This window comes from Cervus elaphus, chromosome 12 (genome assembly GCF_910594005.1).
Source record: "Cervus elaphus chromosome 12, mCerEla1.1, whole genome shotgun sequence".
In the NCBI taxonomy this organism is placed as follows: Eukaryota; Metazoa; Chordata; class Mammalia; order Artiodactyla; family Cervidae; genus Cervus; species Cervus elaphus.
Window position 1 is genome coordinate 59,706,148 of NC_057826.1, and position 23,447 is coordinate 59,729,594.

The 23,447-nt window shown below is 34.8% G+C and overlaps 1 long non-coding RNA gene across 1 annotated transcript in view; it reads right to left on the reverse strand.

The window, feature by feature from the left end:
* The window catches only part of LOC122705612, a 577,195-nt gene that overhangs the window by 521,801 nt on the left and 31,947 nt on the right, over positions 1 to 23,447 (reverse strand). The gene's annotated exons all lie outside the window — the stretch shown is intronic.

Sequence of the window (23,447 nt, forward strand, 5' to 3'; positions counted from 1 at the left end):
TAAGCTAATTAATGTTTGTAATCTCTTTCTTGCTTCTTTACTACTAAGTTAAGTGCTAAGTGAAGTCGCTCAGTCATGTCCGACTCTTTGTGACCACATGGGTTGTAGCCTACCAGGCTTCTCCGTCCATAGGATTTTCCAGGCAAGGGTACTGGAGTGGGTTGCCATTTCCTTCTCCAGGAGTTCTTCCCGACCCAGGGACTGAACCTGGGTCTCCCGCATTGTAGGCAGGTGCTTTACCGTCTGAGCCACCGAGGGATTCTAAGGTCCAAGTTTTGCCCAGGCCTTGGTCTTCTCTACTACCTTCAGAGAAAGTTTCATCTCAGAGTCCCATGCTAAAATAAACACATTTTATCATTTTTCCAGGAGTAAACAGTCCTTAACAATCCCTAACTCTAAGGGGAAATTTTCTGGGTCAATGGAAACAATTTCCTTTACCTCAGGGTCCTACCACCTCCTTATTATTTGTATATCCTTTTAATATTCAGTGTGACCCAGGAAAATATCCTTCAACCATCCAGCAAAATTGCTGGAAACCTTTGCTACATCTTGAACCTATAGAAGCCTGCTGAATCCAGCCTCTTTTAAGTTGTTGTACCTAAATTTTATTTACCTTGCTATGGTCTTCATTGAATGTGGCTGCATCTTTCACATATAGTAGCACTTATGACCTTGAATTTTCATAGCCAATCTGACTCCTCTTATCACACATGATTTCTCTTCCTTTCATTTTTATTATAATTTCAGTTACTGGCCTATCACTTTAAGAAAAGCTTGACATCTGGCCACTTTACAAAACGTATTTAACAGTTACAGCACTATGTTAAATTTAATAAGATATTCACTTTGTCTTTTCAAATTACTGTCACATACCTAATATAACTGAGAGTATAGTCAAGAGAGTAAACTCCTTCTATAAGCATATTGAAAGCAGTAAAGTCTAACCCTCATTAGCACTTGGGAATAATTGCTTCTCTACATTACTAGAAGAATGCTGGAAGCTGGATTGTCTTCTTTGCAGATTGGATAATCTAATGATATCCTATGCTAAACCCTTCTAGAGATAATGAGAATGTTATCTTAAAGTTCTGAGCATTTTATTCAATCACTGATAAACTTGGTGCTCTATTGAATTTTTATTAAAAGCTTAAATTATTTTTTTAATAAATAGTACAACACTTTCTATACTTTCTTCTGAAGGAGTTGTATTTCTTAAGGCAAGTCATCTGAGGTTATATAATAATAGCTAAAATTTCTCATCTAACAATATACAAAAGATATATAGAAATTAGTAAGCATAAAGAAAATTAATGAATGGATAACTGGACACATATCAAGTTGCACTGAAACCAAATGTTGAATTCATTTTTTAATTAGGATAAGGAAATATTTAATTAGGATAGGAAATTTTTGGTATTCTTAATACCAAAAAAAAATATTTTTGGGTATTTTAAAAATGTTTTTATAGTTGTTCTATTCAATTATGTACTAATACATCCTATTAAACACAAACTTATTTAAAACGCACATTGGACAATTTTTGCATGTGGCATATTTTGCAAAAATATTTTCAGCCTGACTCTTTAAAGCATTAATGCATTACACTTGTGTAAGAAATTGTAGTTTATATCTTAATAATATATCTTAATTTTTCTGGAAATATTTATGACAAATAGATAAAAACCAATGGTAAACATAAAATATAATCTGAAATACTTAAAAATAGCTGCATTCATATTTTGACACTTGTTCTTTGAGATATTATTCTCTATATTTCATATTGGACTATTCTCTGATGACTCAGTGGTGAAGAATCTGCCTGCAATGAAGGAGACACAGGTTTGATTCCTGGATCGGGAAGATCCCCTGGAGATGGAAATGGCAACCTACTCCAGTATTCTTGCCTGGAGAATTCCATGGACAGAGGAGCCTGGCACGCCTCAGTCCCTGGGGTCGCAAAGAGTTGGACATGATTGAGTGACTAAAACACACACATGTAATTATATGTCTTACTTTTAAAATTTTCTCTACATGATGAATATTTAAAATATGTTAACACATGTATATTTTCTTTAACTTTAGTGCCAATTTGGATATTTTTATAACATACAAAATATTGTGATGAATTACTTAATACATTTGCAGCATGAATGCTTGTTTATGTTTCTTTTTGCCAACTTTTTTCTTGTTTGTATATTGGCTGTATGTTTTCTGATATAAAGCCATAGATCTAAAAATGATTAATATTAAACATCAATAAGATTATTTACCTAGGATTTAAGAATATAATCTCCTGGCATGGAACATGGACCTGGTACTGATAATTGTATTATAATCCCTTAAACTAAAGAGACAATGATGGCCCCTTAGAAAATAGTTTTTGCAATATTTATCTAGCATCTGATTTAATGTCTTAGCTACATGGACATTTTCAGGGACTTCCACTTGATTATTTTTATAATAATGGCTTTTACTTGAAATGTCCAGGAAATTCTTGTGAAAAATATTCCAATTAATGTTAAGGTCAAATTATTGTGTCTTGAACTATTGACCATTAAAAGACATAGCAGCATATAAGCCTGTATGAATTTTGAAAAGCATATATTGTACTTGGGGATATTGTTTCCATCATTTATCAGGTGAACTGGAAACTTCACAATTTAGATACCTTACACTATTCAGAATGACCCTCATCAAAAATTCTACAAAACATATATGTTAGGGTGTAGACAAAAGGGGACCCTCTTACACTTTTGGGGGGAAAATAAATTGGTACAAACACTAAGGAGAATAATTTGGAGCTTCCTTAACTAAAAATAGAACTATAATACCACATAATCCAGAAATCCCACTCCTTAGCATATATCCAGAGAAAACTCTAAATCAAAAAGATATATGCACCCCTTCATAGTATACTATTTGCAATAGCTAAGTCATGGAAGCAACCTAAATGACCACTGATAAGTGAATGGATAAAGATGAGATGACATAATGCTAATTAGCCATAAAAAAGAATAAAATAATACCATTCACAGCAACATGGATTGACCTAGACATTATCATAGCAAGTGAAGTCAGACAAACACCACTTATATGGGGAACCTAAAAAAATGATACAAAAGAACTTATTTACAGGACAGAAATATAGTAACAGATATAGGAAACAAAATTATGGTTACTGGGGGGAAAGGGGAAGGAGGGGTAAAGTGGGAGATTGGGATTGATATATATACACTACCATATATCTGGACGAGGGCATGGAAACCCACCCCAGTGTTCCTGCCTGGAGAATCCCATGGACAGAGGAGCCTGATGGATTGCAGTCCATGGGGTCACAGGGAGTCGGACACGACTGGAAGGACTTAGCACACACTACCATATATAAGACAGACAACTTATAAGAACAAACTGTATATCAAAGGGAATTCTACTCAACACTCTATAATGATCTACATGGGAAAAGAATCTAAAAAGCATGGATACATGTATACATATAACTGACTCTATTGTACAGGAGAAACTAATATAATATTGTAAATCAACTATACACCAATGAAAAATTTTTAAATAACAAAATTTCACAATTTTCAGACTCCAATTAAAGAAGGCTCATGCAATTAGGTCCAAGTTGTGGTGTAAGATTGCATTCAATCTTACAAGAAATAATTATGTTAATAAGGAATATACATGTGGTCTCTAACAAAACCCAAATGGATAGTCACAACACAGGCCTAAGTTCTAGAAAAATGCCAGGAATTTTGGTTTCTACTCACTATTTGAAAACCACTTTGTGACATGCTATTGAGCACTAAGTGAGACTGAAAGCCTGACTGTTAGACTTCAAGTGACCATGTGACTAAGGTTACTCTATGAAATAAAGTGAAAGTGAATTTGCTCAGTCATGTCTGACTCTTTGCGACCCCATGGATTGTAGCCTACCAGGCTTTTCCGTCCATGGGGTTTTCCAGGCAAGAGTATTGGAGTGGGCTGCTATTTCTTTGGCAGATACCAAATCCATCAAGTCATCATTTTGGGAATGAGCATCCATAATCCATTGCATGATTAAAATAATATTGTCAGAATAACCTCCTAGCACATACAGAGGACCCCCAAAATTACATGAATAATCGGTTCAGAGCTTCATTACCTCTGTCATAATGACCCCTCTTCCATAAGTTAAATTATGGGATAATTCAGTTAAGAGGGACCATTGCAGCAGAGGTAATGGAGTTCCCATGATTCTCATGCAAAAAAACTCAGGCAAGAGTCATAGGGAACAGATAATGCCTGATATAAAGATATAGGCGGGCTACTGGCTAGTACAGATGTCTGCTCAATCAGGACCAAGAAAAGCAAAACTAAAAGATCACAGAAAAGAGGTTCTGGAGTAGAAGCATGTAGATGGAAGTAGCAGGAAAGATTCAGTGCAGAAGGACATTAACAATATGGTAAATAGACAATATGGTGAATGTTTGTGGAATGGATTCATGAATGAAGTGGCCATGTTTGTAGAGAGGGAGACTATACTTGCAGCCAAATGCATGTGCTTTCTCTCATCAATGCTGATCTAGCTACTGCTATATTGAACATTTCATCAGCAGTGATCCCTGAATGAGAATAACTGACCATTTGGGGGAAAGTTGTTTACATAAATCCCTTCCATTCTAGCAAGGGCAGAAATTTTCTTTATTGGAACTGACACCTCACTCTCAATACGAATTTACTTCTCTACTCCAAGTATTTCTGCAGTCACTGTTATCCAACGGCTTAGTATGACTAATACACTGATATGGAATTTCACATCATTCAGTCTAAGACCAAAGTAGCCATTTTATAGCAAAGTGCATGCAAAGATGGACATATGGTCTAAATGATTCACTCTTTCTGCCACATATCAAAGTGCTAGGAAATATCTGGGCTAAAGACTGATATTCAAATAAGAGTCAACTTGAGGACCACCCTTGTTGATGCTATCCTCTAGGATGTTATATATTTATTAAGGCAGTGCATGGTGGTATGTTCTCTATATACAGAAGGCAAGGGCTGGGATCCAAAGGATAGAATTAAGATTGGCTTCTTTATTGTTCTTAGTGAATCACTTGAGATTGTGGTCTGCTACCCTACAAACTGAACTCTGCTGGTTAGGGGTCCTGGTTGCTAGCAGAGCAACATTATCATCAGAGAACACAAGTCTGAACCTGAGGCTTTAAAAGTCTTCAGTTACTCTTTCAGCTCAACTGGCAAGAAAGGAATTATAATACAGGTGGGAGTAATAGATTCTTGTGATTATGAGGAGATAGGGTTGTGGCTACATAGTAAACGCAGAGAAATGTATGTTTGAAACTTCAAGAATTCACTGGGAATCTTTTTGATGCTTCCACAAGTGTAATAACACAAATGGGAAAATGTAGTCACCACAGTGTGACAAGGGCAAGGAGGAATATTTGTGATTAGCTCAGGTATCAGGCAATATCTAGAAGGAATTCATTCAATATCATGGATTTGGATACAGTGGCACTCATATACATTTTTTTGGTTAACATCCATCATGAAGGTCATGTCTGTAATTCATATGTAGACTATTATGATACTCTTATTAAAATTCTTATTTTCCATTTTCATATATTTTGGTGAATTTTGTGCAGTTTTATCCAGTTAGACTCTCCAAAAGTACCACTTCCACTGTGTTTACATTAAAAAATACCTTAAGTGGTTAATTATCCAAATTTGAACAAATTGTAAAAGTTATTTGACTTATCCATCCCAGTACCCCTCAGGATGACTCTTCCTGCTTTTTTTGTTCTGTGACTGTCATGTTAGACTCTGAGACAACATATACTGCAGCACATCACCCAGAGTTTCCTCAAACTCACATCAACCTTTGTTGCCCTCTTCTCCTCCTGCCTTCAATCTTTCTGAGCATTAGGTTCCTTTCAAATGGGTCAGCTCTTTGCATCAGGTGACCAAAGAATTAGAGCTTCAGTTTCAGTCCTTGCAATGAATATTCAGGGTTGATTTCCTTTAGGTTTGGCTGGTTTGACCTCCTTGAAGTCTCCAGAGCCTTCACCATTACCACAGTTTGAAAGCATCAATAATAAGGTGCTCAGCCTTCCTTTTGGTCCAACTCTAACATCCATACATGACTACTGGAAAAACTATAGCTTTGACTACATGAAACTTTGTTGGCAAAGTGATGTCTCTGCTTTTTAATATGCTGTCTAGGTTTGTCATAGCTTTTCTTCCAAAGAGCAGTTCAGTTGCTCAGTCATTTCTGACTCTTTGCGACCCATGGACTGCAGCACGCCAGTCTCGCTATCCATCACCAGCTCCGGGAGTTTACTCAAACTCAAATCCATTGAGTTGGTGACGCCATCCAACCATCTCATTCTCTGTTGTCCCCTTTTACTCCCACCTTCAATCTTTCCCAGCATCAGGATCTTTTCAAATGAGTCAGCTATTTCCATCAGGTGGCCAAAGTATTGGAGTTTCAGCTTCAGCATCAATCCTTCAATGAATATTCAGGACTGATTTCCTTTAGGATGGACTGGTTGGATCTCCTTGCAGTTCAAGGGACTCTCAAGAGTCTTCTCCAACACCACAGTTCAAAAGCATCAATTATTTGGCACTCAGCTTTCTTTATAGTTCAGCTCTCACATCATACATGACTACTGGAAAAACCATAACCTTGACTAGATGGACCTTTGTTCGCAAAGTAACATCGCTGCTTTTTAATACGCTATCTAGGTTAGTCGTAACTTTTCTTCCAAGGAGCAAGCATCGTTTAATTTCATGGCTGCAGTCACCATCAGCAGTGATTTTGGAGCTCCCCCAAAATAAAGTCTGCCACTGTTTCTACTGTTTCCCCATCTATTTGTCATGAAGTGATGGGACCAGTTGCCATGATCTTAGCTTTCTGAATGTTGAGTTTTAAGCCAACTTTTTCACTGTCCTCTTTCACTTTCATCCAGAGGCTCTTTAGTTCTTGTTTGCTTTCTGCCATAAGGGTGGTGTCATCTATATATTGGAGGTTATTGCTATTTCTCCTGGCAATTTTGATTCCAGCTTGTGCTTCATCCAGCCCAGTGTTTCCCATGATGTAATCTGCATAGAAGTTAAATAAATAGGGTGACAATATACAGCCTTGACATACTCCTTTCCCTAATTGGATCCAGTCTGTTGTTCTACGTCCAGTTTTAGCTATTGCTTCCTGACCTGCATACAGATTTCTCAAGAAGCAAGCCAGGTGATTGGTATTTCCATCTCTTGAAGAATTTTCCAGAGTTTATTGTGATCCACACAGTCAAAGGCTTTGGCATAGTCCATAAAGCAGAAATAGATGTTTTCTGGAACTTTCCTGCTTTTTCAATGATCCAATGGATGCTGACAATTTGATCTCTAGTTCCTCTGCATTTTCTAAATCCAGCTTGAACATCTGGAAGTTCACAGTTCACAGAATGTTTGAGCTTGGCTTGGAGAATTTTGAGCATTACTTTACTAGCAAGTGAGATGAGTGCAATTGTCCAGTAGTTTGAGCATTCTTTGATTGCCTTTCTTTGGGATTGGAATGATAACTGACCTTTTCCAGTCCTGTGGCTCTTTCACAGCATCATCTTTTAGGATTTGAACTAGTTCAACTGGAATTCCATCACCTCCGCTAGCTTTGTTTGTAGTGATGCTTCCTAAGGCCCACTTGACTTCGCATTCCAGGATGTCTGGCTCTAGATGAGTGATCACACCATCATGGTTATCTGGGTCATGAAGATCTTTTTTGTATAGTACTTCCTTGTATTCTTGCCACCTCTTCTTAATATCTTCTGCTTCTGTTATTTCCATACCATATCTATCCTTTATTGAGCCCATGTTTGCATGAAATGTTCCCTTGGTATCTCTAATTTTCTTGACGAGATCTCTAGTCTTTCCCATTCTATTGTTTTCCTCTATTTCTTTGCATTCAACACTGAGGAAGTCTTTCTTATCTCTTTTTGCTATTCTTTGGAACTCTGCATTCAAATGGGTGTATCTTTCCTTTTCTCCTTTGCCTTTCCCTTCCCTTATTTTCACAGCTATTTGTAAGGCCTCCTCAGATAACCAATTTGCCTTTTTGCATTTCTTTTTCTTGGGGATGTCTTGATCCCTGCCTCCTGTACAATGCCATGAAACTCTATCCATAGTTTCAGGCACTCTGTCTATCAGATCTAATCCCTTGAATCTATTTGTCACTTCTACTGTATAATTGCAAAGGATTTGATTTAGGTCATACCTGAATGGTCTAGTGGTTTCCCCTACTTTCTTCAATTTAAATCTGAATTTTGCAATAAGGAGTTCATGTTCTGAGTCACAGTCAGCTCCTGGTCTTGTGGAGCAAGCATTTTTTTAACTTCATTGCTGCAGTCAGCATCTGCAATGATTTTGGAGTCCAAGAAAATAGTCTGTCACTGTTTCCATTGTTTCCCCATCTATGTGTAATGAAGTGATGGGATCAGATGCCATGATCTTAGTTTTTCGAATGTTGAATTTTAAGCCAGCTTTTTTACTCTCCTTTTTCACCTTCATCAAGAGACTATTTAGTTCCTCTTGGCTTTCTGACATTAGGGTGGTGTCATCTACATGTCTCAGGTTGTTGATACTTCTCACAGCAATCTTGATTCCAGCTTGTGATTCATCCAGCTCAGCATTTTGTGTGATGTATTCTGCATATAATAAATTAAGCAGGGTGACCATACACAGCCTTGAAGTACTTCTTTCCCAATTTTGAACCTGTCCATTGTTCCGTGTCCGGTTCTAACTGTTGCTTCCTGACCTTCATACAGATTTCTCAAGAGGCAGGTCAGGTCATCTGGTATTTATTCTCTTGAAGAATTTTCCACATTTTGTTTTGATGCACACAGTCAAAGGCATTAGCATAGTCAATGAAGCAGAAGTAGATATTTTTCTGGAATTCCCTTGTTTTTTCTATGATCCAACAGATGTTGGCAATTAGATCTCTGTCTTTTCTAAACACAGCTTGAACATCTGGATGTTCTTGGGTCACATAATGCTGAAGCATAGCTTGAAGGATTTGAGCATTACTTTTCTAGTATATGAAATGAGTGGAGTTGTGTGGTAGTCTGAGCATTCTTTGGCTTTGCCTTTCTTTGAGAATAGAATGAAAACTGACATTTTCTAGTTGCATGACCACTGCTGAGTTTTATCAATTTGCTGACATACTGAGTGCAGCACTTTAGCAGCAGCATCTTTTAGGTTTTGAAATAGCTCAGCAGGGATTCCATCTTTATTTTCATTTATTCAATGATTCACATCTGCATATAATATCTGTTTCTCCTGAAATGTACATGCCTGCATTCACCTCTCTTATATACATTCTTACCTCTACTCCCAACGTTTATTTAACAAACTCTTAATAAAGCTTTATCTTAAATGCTATTCCATAGATTTCTTCAGTGATGACTAAATTGGAGAAAATTCATTCTGTGATTTTTGTGTCTCCCACATCTTTAACTGTTAATATAGCCCTTATCACAGAGTATTTTGCTTATGCCAGACTATGTTAATGGCATATTGAATGTTTTTTAAAATATTATTTAATTTTAATTTACTTAGAGTATTTCAAATCCAGGAGCTCAAGTTATCAACAATATATTATTAATAATATCTATAATAATCAATGACATCTATAATAATCAATGATATCTATAATAATCAATGATTATGTCCTCTGACATTTAATATGACTTCTAAATTGTGTATTATTTGAAGGCAAGTAATTTGTTTTAGTTTTCTTTCAGTTTTTTTGTTGCCATGAAGATTCGTCCAAGTCTTAGATACTCTAGCCAAATCAATGTAGAATAAATGAATCCTTAATGTTCACAATGAATTTCCTTTCAAAAAAGTGGTGTTAAAGCATGTGTCTATTACTGAGCATAATCTATTAATACTGTGCTAAAATATTTCTTGTTACATTTTTGAAAGTAATTAGATGTTAGAGAGGTAGAAAAGTAGTGAAGAAATTTACAATTTCTAAAAGCTATTATAATATTCTTACAATGTATTAAATGAGCATTTGATTTATTTGTAGAAAGAGTAAGTAAAAAATAATAGTCAAAGAAAGAAGACATTAAGTTATTCTTGACTACTGTTTAACTATGGAAAAGACAGGAAACTTTCATGGACCATTGAAAATATGACATACATGTTTGAATTGCAGTATAAATTGTTGGAATCCATTACTATTCAATTTCAAAGAATTATTATTTCCAATCTAGTCATTGTAATATAAATACAATTGCATGAGAAAATCTGTGTATGATTTAGCAGTTTTTACATGTCATAAAATGTTCATTTAAATATGATTAATCAAATTTGAAAAGCAAGCAATGCCATTTACATTAATGTAGGGTTAATAACATTAAAGGGAACAATAACTTTTTACTTAAAAATGAAAGAGCAAAGTCCAGCTAAAAGACAAATAAATGCTGAGTGGTATAAATGCTAGGAATTGTGCAAAACTACACAGTATTTTAAGTTTTTTGAAATACACATATCTTGAAAACTTTAAGCCATTTGTGTTCTGTGTGTGCGTGCCTGTATATTATACTATATAGAAGCAATTATTAAGTTCTTATCATGCCATCCAACACTGAGATATAATTTTTATAAAACCTTTACAATAATATACATGAAAGTTTGAGAAAAGCATGCTTTCTTTCTTTCCAATTATTTTTTACTTTATGAGATATTAAAACTAGATTTACCTAGTAACAAAGAAGATATTCATGGTCACTCAAAGACTATGGCTATCCATACACAATACTAACCAACAGAAACCAGAGCTGGAAATTAGGCCAGATATAAAAGAGTTTTGCAGGTACATTAAATTAAGTAGTTCACTGGGCAAGCACAGAGGGATAATTAAGAGCAAAAGGCAATTATACACGTTTATTTAGCACTCAGAAACAGAGAAAATTAGAGCGATAGTAAAATTAGCAGGATGGTAGTGTGCTCAGCATGACACTGGCAGCGTTTGAGAGCAAGGTGACAGAAGTTGGAGGGAATGGCAGGTGAGTAGGATGACGAAAGCTCCCACATGGAAATGTTCAGTAAACAGCTGCCTATGTGTATTTGGAGTTTAGCAGAGACATTTGAGATGGTCCTCAGTATCTAAAGAACAATTCGAGCAAGAGAAGACAATGAAGAGCAGAAAGAATGATCAGAGTGAAAAGGAAAGAGTAGCTAGGTATAAGGAGAGGAGGGGGAAGAAAAATTACCCACAATTATCCAAAGAAGACATGCAGATGGCCATCATGCACATGAAAAAAATATTCAATTGCTAATTCTTAAAGAAACACAAAGCTTTCAAAGCTACAATGAGGTATCACCTCATGTTGGTTAGAATGGCCATCATCAAAAAATCTACAAATAATAAATGCTGGGGAGTGTGGAGAAAAGGGAATCCTCCTACACTTTTGGTGGGAATATCAATTGGTACAATCACTATGGGGAAGAGTATGGAGGTTCCTTAAAGGATAAAAATAGAGCCACCATATGATCCAGCAATCCCGCCCCTGAGCAAACATCTGGAAAAGACAGAAACTCTTAGCTCAAAAAGATACATGCACTCCAATGTTCACAACAACACTATGCACAACAACCAAGACACAGACAGAACCTAAATGTCCATCAACAGATGCACGGATTAAGAAGATGCGGGGGGTGTGTGTGTGTACATACACAAGCATGTACATAATGGACTATCACTCAGCCATCAAAAATGAAATAATGCTATTTGCAGCAACATAAATGAACCAAGAGATTATCATATTAGGTAAAGTAAGTCAGACAGAGAATGAAAAATATATGATTCAATTATTTGTGACATCTAAAATTTATCGTAAGTGACATCAAACAGAAAAAGACAAATATTATATAATTTACTTATATGTGGAATCTAACCGATTGTATATCACAGAGAAGTATGCTTAAAATTTGTAAAAATCTAAAAGGGAAAAGAATCTGAAAAAGAATTTATATAAAAAACTATATATATATATATGTATATATATAATAATTAAATGATTTTGCTGTATACCTAAAACTAACACAACATTGTAAATCAGTAAATTATCTACACAAACACATACACACAAAGAGACTGAATAGTGATGATTAGGCAGACAAACAAGCAAAACTCAGGAACATGGGATATCAAGAAAACAGATTGCTGCATTCTTCAAACGTTGCTCAGGCAGCATACATGAAAATTGATAATCTGTGCACTGAGCCTCGGAATAAAAGAAGATTGGTGATCTTGGTAAGAATTTTAGCAAAGAAAGAGAGACAGAAACAAGGTTTCCATGGAGTGAAACAACCCTGTTCAGTGTATAAAACACATAAAAATGACACCAAGACACACTAAATTAAAATTTTTCTAACATTAGGCACATATTACTAGTCATTTTTATATCCTGGAAAAGCAACAAAAAAAGCCAGAGTGAGTATTAACATTGTGGTCATCCAGAAAAGCATGGGGGACAAAACCTAAACTTTTTCCAACAGCACAGTTGGTTTCACTGGTGGTGCTGCTCCACATACATACACACAGGCATATATACACACAATGATAAACACACTCAGAAAGATATTGAAATAAGACAAATGCACATTTTATATATTTTTCTTGGGGTGAATCAAAAGAAATCTCAAGCAGTCAGCTTTTCTTCCAAACTCAAACGAACCATAGTATTAGAATTTTTTTTCTGAATTCATATAATAAGCTACCTTCTTCACTAAAAGAAGGCCATGTATAAGACAGTCTATAAAAAGTGTTCACTGAGGTTTCAGGTTTAGATATACTTCATAAATTAAAGCAATGTTTTTCAGATTTTACACAAAGTAAAAATTCTGACTCATGACAAAGTAAATTCTATATTGAATGCATTTAGAGCACTGCATGGTCCAGGAAAGTCTTCTTGAAACCCTCATAATATCACCCTGTAGATAAATGTCTATCATCTTTATGAAGTCTCCAGAAAAGTCTGGAATTATTGTTTTTGGAATTCTGGGAAGAAATAAAAAATATAAACAGACCAGTCACATGTGCTGAAATTGAAACTGTGATTTTAAAACTTCCAGCAAACAAAAATCCAGGACCAAATGGCTTCACGGGCTAATTCTAACAAAAACTTCGAGAATAGTTAACACCTATCCTTCTCGAACTCTTCCAAAAAACAGTTGCAGAGAATGAAATACTCCCAAGCTCATTCTATGAGGCTACCATCACCCTGATACCAAAACCAGACAAAGATATCACAAAAAAAGAAAATTACAAGCCAATATCACCAATGAGCATAGAGGGAAACATCCTCAACAAAATACTAGCAAACAAAATCCATCAACATATTCAAAGAATCATACACTATGATCAAGTGGGATTTATTCAAAATTTTTTCAATATCTGCAAATCAATCAGTGTAATATACCATGTTAATAAATTGAAGAATAAAAACTGTATCATCATTTCAATAGATGCAGAAAAGGCATTGGACAAAATTCAATACTCACTTATGATAGGCTCTCCAGAAAGGAAAGGGAACCCACCTCAACATAATAAAGATCATAAACCCACAGTAAACATCATTCTCAAAGGTGAAAAAACTGAAAGCATTTCATCTAAGGTCAGGAATAAGACTAGGATGCCCCCTCTCATCACTTTTATTCAGCATAGTTTTGGAAGTTCTAGTCATGGCAATCAGAGAAGTAAAACTGTCACTCTGCATATGACAAGATTTTAATACTATACATAGAAAATCCTAAAGATGCTAACAAAAAACTATGAGAGCTCATCAATGAATTTGGTAAAGTTACAGGATAAAAAATTAATACACATAAATCTCTTGCGTTTCTCTGCATTAACAACAAAAGATCACAAAGAGAAATTAAAGAAAAATCTCATTTGCCATTGCAACAAAAAAATAAAATACCTAGGAATAAACCTACGTAAGGAGGCAAAAATCATGTACTCAGGAATTCTGAGCAGAGGATTAAGTCATGAAGCTTTAAAAAAAAAAAAACTTATTCAAGTAAAGCATCTTATGACACCAAAATAATACAAATTAAAGTTTCAAAGTTATATAAAAATTGTTTGAATTTTATATCTTTGGAAATTTAATAATGAAAATGTATAGTACATTTGCTATCTTACCATAGATCTGAATTCAAAAATCCTATAACATGCTCAGTTTAAAATTTTTAAATATCTATTTTAACAAAATAATAATAATCATTACTAAGAATACTAGTGATACTTTTGCTATTAAGGAGTAATCATAATGTAACATACATTTCTTTTATTAATGTATTTTCTTCAGACAAAATTGTGTCTTATACAAACAATTATGTCAAATTATTTTACATACATGCTGCAAATGAATTACAGGATGTCACTTTTCCTGATGAATGTGAAATAACAATATTTTTTTAAAAATAGAGATAATATCAATGTACTAAATCTAGCTACCAATGCTTCGATTAAACTACAAGTGCTATATTCTTTTTGTCTCTTTTCTAAACCAATTCTATAGTAAAATGCACCAAGTTGTTTCAACAGTTTGAAAGAGCATATCTCCAGATAAAACAATGCAAATAGTGGCAAGGATAAATAAATCTGATTCTCTCCTTGTTGCAAAAGTTACCTCTGAGACCAGAAAGGCATACATGAATAAATAATTGCTTTTTTATATTTAAACAAAGATGTTTAACAATTTAAAAGCTTATAAAAGTCATTTTGTCTCTACTGATATTAAAGCAAGAAGAAAGTTTATTTCTATATTTTTACCACCTTGGGAAATATTGCAAGAGAAAGTATATTTGAATGTGCACACATCTTATCTAAATAATTACATACTACTGAGCAGGTGGCTCTTGTTAACCTGCCTGTCAATGCAGGAGACATAAGAGATGCGAGTTCAATCCCTGGGTTGGGAAGATCCGCTGGAGGAGGGTATGGCAACCCACTCCAGTATTCTTGCCTGGAGAATCCTGTGGACAAGATCGAAATAAATTCATTCTGACTCATGGACATGCACCTGAGTGCATTAATACTATGTGATTTGTACAGATACCACTCAAATTCTATTATGAATCTGGGGAAAACAAACTTGATATTCTAAATAAAGATGTGACCATTTCTTTCATTAGGTTACTAAGGTATTTGCATTGTACATGGGTGAATAATTTATTTCAATTATATACATTTGGATTCTTAAAATAGTCATAAAATACCTACTTACAATTTTCAGCATTTACAAAGCAAATTAACCCTACACAATGCTATTTCAATTCTACTTCTATGTATCTACCAACAGATTATGTGATTATGCATGAGGATATACAACGAAGCTTTTAACTGCTACTTGTTTTGAAAGTCCATTTTCAAGGTTAAAAGTTAATAGAACTGAAATATATTTGTTCATGTTCCAAAAATAGACAACATAATCAGAAGGAAATTTTTTAGATAAAAAAATAGAAATTATTCTTTCAGAAAATTTCTGAATTAAATTTTGTTCTCACTTGCATAGAAGAGTTAAAATATTGAAACTATTGTATTCCAGAGATAAAAATTTCCTGATCTAATCAAGAAACTGGCAGCAAATTCTAATGCTAGAAAAAAATATAAACTTATCTAGTTATTTTCTTGAAATTAAGAAAATACACTGAAAAGCCTAGATAACCATTAATCTCTGATGAAAAATATACTTAATGAGATTTTTTTTTCCTTTAGTTGTTGGCTTTGAGGAATATGCATCATCTACCCTTCTTGACATGAATTCAACCTACTCTATTTTCTATAAATGCTTTCCAGGGTACAATAAGACAGTAAGTCATAAAATGAAAAGGGCTTTATTGTGAAAATCAGCATAAATCCATTTTCTTATTTTGCAAATACTCTTCTATTCTCCATGGCCATAAGAGAAGACTTTATTTTGTAATGAACTTCTCTGTTCTCAGTGAACATCGTGACTGACCACATGCTGCCTCAGAGAGAACAGAGATCAGAATTGCAGTTAAGGTATCCCCTACCAGGGCTTCTGTGGTGCCTCAACCGATAAAGAATCTGCTTGCAATGTGGGAGACCTGGGTTGGGAAGATGTCCTGGAGAAGGGAACGGCTACCTACGCCAGTATTCTGACCTGGAGAATTCCATGGACTGTAGAGTCCATGGGGCTGCAAAGAGTTGGACATGACTGAGTAACTTTCACTCATGTATTCTCTGTTCTATCCTCTGTTGTAAAATGATGCATTACTCCTGTGAGACAAAGCAATGAGTCTCATAGGAGCTTCCAATAAATCCAATAAAGTTGCAGGTGTCAGTAAATTATGTCAGTCAGATAACAAATGCATGATGATGATTGGGACAGCATCTCTCCATGTTAATATCTGAGTATTCAAAATCTGTATAAAAGCATGTGGGGAAATAAGAAACTGCTCACATATATTCTTTCTGAATTTTCACTATCAGTAGTGAGAAAAACTTGATGAACACTTTTATTCACCCGCCTGCTACCTATTTAAAGGAGTGATTTAAAAATTTATGTTTAAATTTAAAGTATGATAACTACATTTTTAAATAAGAGACAATATATTTTCTTCAACATTTTTTTCTGAATCATAGGGGGCTTATTTTCATAATTTTACCACAATTTTGTTGAAATATGAATTTCCCTTTGGAAAAGACTCCCTGTCATTGTCATTCCTGAACTATTTTTTCTCATTTTTATTCATTCTCACATAAGTTTGTTGAATTTAAATTAATTTAATAAAAAAATTTTGGTGTTTCACTATTGTATATTTTACTGAAATAATGTACTTAACAACAATCATTAATGCCCCTTTATTAAGCTCCACTCATAAAAGTGCCTGTACCTTCTTTTAATTTTGTTATTCAGCATCACTGAATGTTTTATTCTAACATTAAAAATTACTAAATCATGAGTGCATAAGAAGATTTTTGAAAAAAATCTATTTACTCCACTATAATTTCTTTCTTTATATAATATCATTTTATTTGACATGTTTCAAAATAAAAATGTATTTTGTTTCCTGGATTAGATATTAACTAATTAATGACTATAGTGATAACATAACTCATAATAATTATTCAGTATGACACAGCAAAACATCATGGTAATGCATAAATTTTTAAACTCATTCTACGTGCTTAAGTTTCTTACAGAGGAATATAAATGCATAGTCAATACAAAGTTTGACTATAATTATATAATTTATGTATATAAATTATATGTGATTTATATTTATATAATATATATGTTATATATATGAATTATACATTTATAACATTAAATTATAAATGCATATGATATATGACCAAATTCCATGGGGGAAACTGCCTGGAAATATGTTTCATGAGCAAAAGAAATAAACAAAATTAGAAATGAAAAAGGAGAAGTTACAAATGACACTCTAGAAATACAAAAGATCATAAGAGATGATCTAAACACAATTGGTGGTGGTAGTTTAGTTGCTAAGGAGTGTCTGACTCTTGCAGCCCATGGACTGCAGCCCATCATCCTCCTCTGTCCATGGGATTTCCCAGGCAAGAATACTGGAGTGGGTTGCTATTCCCTTCTCCAGGGGATCTTCCCAACCCAGGGATTGAACCCAAGTGCACAGCTAACATGATGCTATACATAGAAAATTCTAAATAAACCACCAGAAAGCTACTAGAGCTTATCAGTGAATTTGGTAAAGTTGCAGGATCCAAAACTAATACACAGAAATCTCTTGCATTTCTATACATTAATAATGAAAAATCAGAAAGAAATTTAGGGAAAATCCCATTTATCATTGCAACAAAAAGAATGAAATACGTGGGAATAAACCTACCTAAGAAGACAAAAATTCTGTACTCAGAAAACTATAGGATAATGATGAAAGAAATAAAAGATAACACAGATGGAGAGACAATCCATGTTCTTAGATTGGATAAATTGATATCATGAAAATGATTGTACTACCCAAAGTAATCTACAGATTCAATGTGAGAGTGAAAGTTGCTTAGTTGTGTCCAACTCTTTGCAATTTCATGGACTATACGGTCTATGGAATTCTCCAGGTCAGAATACTGGAGTGGGTAGTCTTTCCTTTCTCCAGGGGATCTTCCCAACCCAGGGATCAAACTGAGTTCCCTGCATTGCAGGTGGATTCTTTACCAGTTGAGCCACAAGGGAAGCCCAAGAATAATGGAGTGAGTAGCCTATCCCTTCTCCAGGGGATCTTTCCAACTCAGGAACCAGGACTTCCTGTGTTGTGGGTGGATTCTTTACCAACTGAGTTATCAGAGAATCCCCAGATGCAATGGAATCCCTGTCAAATTACCAAGAGCATTTTTCACAGAGTTAGAACAAAACAACAACAAAAAAATTAAAGTTTGTATGGAAACACAAAGGACTTCAAGTAGCCAGAGAAATCTTGAGAATGGAACTAGAACAATCAGGCTCCCTGACTTCATATGATACTACAGTGTTACATAATGAGAAAGTATGTTACTGGCACAAAAACAGAAACATAGAACAATGTAAAAGGACAGAAAGCCCAGAGATAAACCTATGGCCACCTTGTCTATGGCAGAGAGGCAAAAACATACAGTAAAGAAGTGGTGCTGAGAAAACTGGGCGGTTACATGTAAAAGAAGGAAATTAGAACACTTCTTAACACTGTACACAAAAGCAAACTCAAAGTGGATTAAAGACACAAATAAAAGGCTAGACACTATAAAACTCTTAGAGGAAAACATAGGCAGAATACTTTTTGGCATAAATCACAGCAAAATCTTTTTTTACTCATCTGCTAGAGTAATGGAAAGAAAAACAAAAATAAAATAGGAACTAATTAAACTTAAAGGCTTCTGCACAGCAAAGAAAATTAAAAACAAATGAAAAACCGTCAGAATTGGAGAAAACATTTGCAAATGAAGCAACCGACAAGGGACTTATCTCTAAAATATATAAACAGCTCATACAGCTCAATACACAAAAAAATTAAAAATGGGTGGAAGACACAAATAAACATTTCTTCAAAGAAGGCATAGAAATGTCCAACAAATACATGAAAAGATGCTAAAAATCACTGGTTATTATAGAGATGCAAATCAAAACTACAATGAAGTATCACCTCACATCTCTCAGAATGGCCATCATCCAAAAAACTACAAACAATAAATGCTGGAGAGGATGTAGAGAAATGGGAACACTCCTACACTGCTGGCAGAATTTGGATTGGTACTGCCATTATGCAGAACAGTATGGAGGTTTCCTAGAAACAAGAAAGACAAAAGTCAACATTCTGTAAACTAAGATCATGCCATCTGGTCCCGTCACTTCATGGCAAATAGATGCGGAAACAATGAAAACAGTGAGAGACTTTCTTTTCTTGGGCTCCAAAATCACTGCAAATGATGACTGCAGCCACGAAATTAAAAGACACTTGCTCCTTGGAAGAGTAGTTAGGACCAACGTAACCATCATATTAAAAAGCAGAGACATTATTTTGCTGACAAAAGTCTGTCTAGTCAAAGTGATAGTTTTTCCAGTAGTCATGTATGGGTGTGAGAGTTGGACTATAAAAAAAGCTGAGTGCAAAGAATTGAAGCTCTTGAACTGTGGTGTTGCAGAAACTCTTGATAGTCCTTTGGACAGCAAGGAGATCAAGCCAGTCAGTCCTAAAGGAAATCAGTCCTAAATATTCATTGGAAGGACTGATGCTGAAGCTGAAACTCCAATACTTTGGCCACCTGATGCAAAGAACTGACCCAAAGGAAAAGACCCTGATGGTGGGCAAGACTGAAGGTGGGAGGAGAAGGGGACAACAGAGGATGAGATGGGTGGATGGCTTCACTGAATCAATGGACATGAGTTTGAGTAAGCTTCAGGAGTTGGTGACAGACAGGAAAGCCAGGTGTTCTGCAGTCCATGGGGTCGCAAAGAGTTGGGCACAACCGAGCAACTGAACTGAACTGAAAAACAAAAAAATAGAGCTACCATATAACCCAGCAATCCTACATCTGGGCATATACCTGTAGAAAACCACAATTAAGAAAGAGACATGCACCCCATGGTTCATTGCAGCACTATTTACAATAACCCAGACATGGAAGAAACTTAAATGTTGATCAACAGAGGAACAGATAAATAAGATATGGTACATATATGCAATGGAATATTAATGAAATGAATGAAGTTGCTCAGTCGTTTTGCTATACAGCAGATATTCATTTTGCTATACAGAAGATACTAACACAACATCATAAAGCAACTATATGCCAATAAAAATTAAAAAAAAATACTAACCTAAGTGGAAAAATATACATATATAAAGAAAATTATAATCCATGTATATTTTTAAATGAATTACGTGGGAACAAAATTACCAGGACATATACGTTCTATTTATTTCCTGGATATTCTCGATTAGGCATAAATTGGCTCTCCATGCTAGTTTTTATTTATTGGGAGAGATTGGAAATAAAGTAAATTTTTAGACCCACTTGCATCTCTTAATAATTTTTTAACAAACAGATATCCTCCTATGAGATTTAGAACATGAAGTTGAATATCAAGGCGTTTTCCTACAACTCCTGGCTGATATTCCTGATAAGTCCTATGGGAACATCCTGAAGCTATTCTGTAGAAATGTTCATTCCAGTGTTCACTCTTTAGCTTCCCAGATGTGAAAGGCAGTTTTGTCAGGAATGATTGCAGCTTCTAGTATTAGACATTGCTCTAACGGAAGCCTCTGTTGAGCAATTCTGTGTTATTTTGTGAGTCACTCTTAGAGAAAGGAATGAAGGTACAGACGTTTCTTTTTAACTCTCTTTCCCAATGAAGCAAAAATAGTAAATTACCGAGAGGGCCAGCAATTCCTTTTATCCCAAGGGCTAGGAAAAGACCTTCTATATCTCTGCTCCAGATACAGGATTTGATATATCCTGGGATCAAGATCCATAAAGATATCAAAGCTAGGTCTTCTCCTATTGTGGCGAAGTGGGAAAATCTTGCCCCAATCCAACTAAAGATGGACAGAGTATCACTGCCATAGGGAAAAGAAGACACACTGAGAAATTCCCACATATTGTACCCAGGAATACAGCTCTTGCATAAGACTGAGGCTGGACCAGAACAATGGTCTCCCGATTCCACCACATACCTAGAACCAAGTAACATGCAACAGCATTCTACTACTGGGGTGAAGCAAGAGTATGGAGATATATACCTCTCTCTGTAGATATGTAGACAATTGGAAGTTGAGAATGGATCATTAACACTATGGTAAGCTTTTTGGCACCCAGATCCCACTCAAAGAATAAGATAAAAAGGTCACCACTAGAAGAATATGAACTGTAGAGAACTGAAGGTAATAGTAACAACAGGACCCAAACTCAGATTGTCTTCTAACCAGATTGACACAGGCTTCTTCACTAATGGCCTAAGAGGAGATAAAAATATCATTTATTTCAATCTCTGCTGTCCTATCAAATGATACTATCTGGCATTAAACAACAGCTATGTGATATACATAAAACAAAAATTAAAACAAAAAGTTTTTAAGAGATAAATCAACATATTCAGTGGAACTGATCCAGATCTTGGCTCAGTCACAGAGAAAAATTAAAATAACTCTTATTAATATATTAATGGATCTAGTAGAAAAGGATAGTGTGTCTATGCACAGAGAAAAGGAAACTATGACAAAGACTCTAATGGGAATCCAAGAAATAGAAGATAAACAATATCAGTAATATCAATAACTAAAATATCAACAATAAAAAAATTAAAAAGCATTTTTGATGTGTTGTTAGTGTGATCCACTTACTTTCAGTAATCCAGAAAATCATGCCAATATGTACTCACTAATGAATTCCTTCTGTCCACAGTATTTTAATAACTGCACTTCCTTTGTTCTATTTTACTATATCTTCAGTGTCTTCCCCTCCCCCATCACATGGGTAGTATGGTTAACAAGTGAAATTCCTAGTTCACTATCTTGAACTGGAGAGGGAGATAAATATGTACCTCTATATATACACATAAATACATATATTTATATATTTTTCCATATATGTGTTTATGCATGCAAATGTGTTATATGTATATACATATGCATATGTGTATATTTGTATATGTATGTATTTATATTTATATGAATTCTAATTCTGACAGTTAATGTACTTGATATCCCTTTTAATCCCATGCCACTCGTGAAACTCTAAGCAGTTGTATATGATTATATGGTTGAATATAAACAAGCTTGAATTCATACTAGGTTTTGTGTTTTTTCTGATGTGTTCCCTTGGGTAAATGATTTAACCTCACAGAATGTGCTGTATTGCCAAATAGAAGAAAAACACAGTATCCAACGGAAGTGCTTACCTGAGGGTCCAGCACTTTGAAGTGAGGGTTTATTTTCATAAGTCACAAGATTTTATTTCCATATCTAATAAGGAGTTCCTAAAATTCTGAATACTCATTTATATTCTTATTAAAATTTTTTAAATCCATTTTTAATCAGTATTCATTACTATGTAGGTAACTATTCATCTTTTTCTTTTCCTAAAAATTACTGAATATTTCCTTTTATTGTGTTCTCCATTTTCCTGTGCTAACATATACTGTGCATAGGATGCAATTTATGGTTTTCTTTGAATATCTACTTTCCGTCCTTTTAACCCTCTTATTTCAGTCTGAACCCTTACTAACTCAGACTGAAGTGTTTCCTGGCAAGTTAATACTGCAAATGATAAGATGCATGTTAACTCTTATAAAAAGTCCATCCTTCTCCTATCATAAACTATTTTCCAGAAGTCAAATTTAGTACTATGCAAGCATAAGATTCATGGGTTGAAGGGAAGGGAAGAAGGAGATGCAGTGCAATCTTGCCCTCAGATTCCTCCTTTCCCTAAGCAGGACATGAATCATGAGCAGTTACTACCCTAAATTTTCCCCCATCCGCAGACCACAACCACAGAGCTGTAGCTGGTTTTATCCCATGAACTATAGCTGTAAACACACTGAGGTTTTTCTATTTGTGTATGATATGATAAATAAAGTCATTTTCAGGAAAAGCATTATTACTTTTAGTCTCCTTGGACTCAGATTTCTTCTCTGTGCATGCTCTTTCCTTAGAGAATCCACATATTTGATTTAATTCCCTGTTTTCTCACTTTTTCTCTAGATCATTTCTTTTGATCTTCATCCTCTATAGTCAGCCAGAGTACATCATGTTTTTCTTCACACATTCCCACTATTCTTCTGGCAAGTAGAGTAGTTTGCATTGAGATCATGCACAATCAGTGAATACCTTGAATAGGAAGATTTTCACAGCAGGACATTCTGGTGGTTTATCAGAAATATTTCTCTTAGGTCCTAAATATCCTGAGT